Raw genomic sequence first — 1,839 nt, 5'->3', positions numbered from 1 at the left:
CTTTCCTGCCTATGCAGGGGGTTGGACTCGATGATCTATTGAGGTCCCTTCCGACCCTAACATCTATGAATCCAGATACTTCAAGTGGTGAGTGGCAGCAATCTGGACCCTGCATCTCTGCTGGGGTGGTGGGCTTTACCCCATGTCCAGATGTTGGCCCTGCAGAGGCAAGAGGCAGAAGCCTTTTGCAAAAATTGGCAACATTCCAGAGGTAAGATGCTCTGCACCAGGAGCTGTGTGTTGCCCAGCCTCAGATCAGGGGTCAGCTATGCACAGGTGCATAAGGGACTATGGTAAGCTGGCTGGGCAGGCCTGGGCCTAGGCAGCTGCTGGCCAAGCTCCCTATCCCCGCATGCTCCCCTGGGGGTGATGGGCCGGTGAATGCTGGCTTCAGGCAGTCTGCCTCTGCTTGCTTCCCAGGGTGGGTGGGACAGGCTCATGCAGGAGTAGGTAAGATCTTAGAGTGGCAACTTTTTTGGGCAGAGTGCCAAAAACACTCACAACCTCAACTTGAAAGACTTTGTTGGGCCAAGGGCAGATGGTATGGGAGCCACGAGGGGCCTGATCCTTGTTGTGACAGTGCAGCCCCGTCCCCTTCCCCACTGTCCACCCTGAGGCGCATGTGCCAAGCAAAATGTCTTTTATATATCATACTTTGGCCCCCAAGCTGGGGGTTTCCTACTCCTGTCTTAGAGCTTAAAAGGAGGAAATAGAAAATGGGGCAAAATACAACACTGGTTTACCAAAGGATGATTAGGTCAGATAAATATAGTATTATATGAAGAGATAATAGGCCTTGTGGATATATGAAGCCCACTGCACTATTCTTATCTAGATCTAAGCAAAGTGATATTGTTGCTCATGGGAAATTAATGGTCAAGCTGCAGAGGACAGATCACTCCTACAGTCATGAAGTGAAAAAGAAGCCATTCAAAGGGAGGTACACTATTGCAGGTTATGTTAAAAGGTGAGTTATCTGCCTGGAGAATTGTTACCAGTGGTGTTTCTCAGGGCCTGATTTTTTGGGATTTATTTTATTTAACACTTAATCAGTTACCTTACTATGACAGACATGCATGACAGGTTGTACAGTTTTGGAAATAGGGCATGACATTTGTCAGATGCCAGTTACATGTTATTTATGTTGCAATTAACATAAATCACACCATAAATGTAATGGCAACCATGGCCCTTATTATTATTTGGTCCAGCCTTGATCCCAAAAGGCTATTTCCTTACTTACACAAGAGGAGACTATCATCTGGAGAAAAGTCCTCTGCCTGCAAATGCTTGCCAGTGGTCACGCAATCCAACACCCTCCCAGTAGCACCAGTCCTGAGCCATTCATTTACCTTGTCCCACATTCTTCCTCCTCTTGGGACATTCCAATTAGATCATTGTTCTTAGTAGGTGTCTGAGGTTTCTCATTTGTACTTGCAGCCTAACCACTCCTTTATTCTAACATCTGTTCAAATTCTAAAAATCCCTGTCCAATCTCCATCACTCCCTTGCTCACACTACTATCTCAAACTCCTTGGTAGCTGGCTCTATGAAGCTGTTGGCATTCAGGCATATACAACTTGGGGCTGTCTTTTCTCCTAAACTCTACTGCTCACAATCCCCTAACACAATCACATATGCTCTCATATTATAGATTAGAAATGCAAGACAGACACATTAATTTACTCATCATATTTCTCCTAATGTTAATGATGGGGCTTTGGTAACAGTTGGCTTGTTTGAACTCAATTATAGGGCTAGAACATTCTTGAATCATGTTAGCTGGATGACGTACAAGGCTAATTACATGAGGTTCTTAATGAAGTAGGTGTTAGACAT

This window comes from Alligator sinensis, unplaced genomic scaffold, assembly GCF_000455745.1.
Source record: "Alligator sinensis unplaced genomic scaffold, ASM45574v1 scaffold52_1, whole genome shotgun sequence".
Classification (NCBI taxonomy): domain Eukaryota; kingdom Metazoa; phylum Chordata; order Crocodylia; family Alligatoridae; genus Alligator; species Alligator sinensis.
This window is presented reverse-complemented; position numbering follows the sequence as displayed.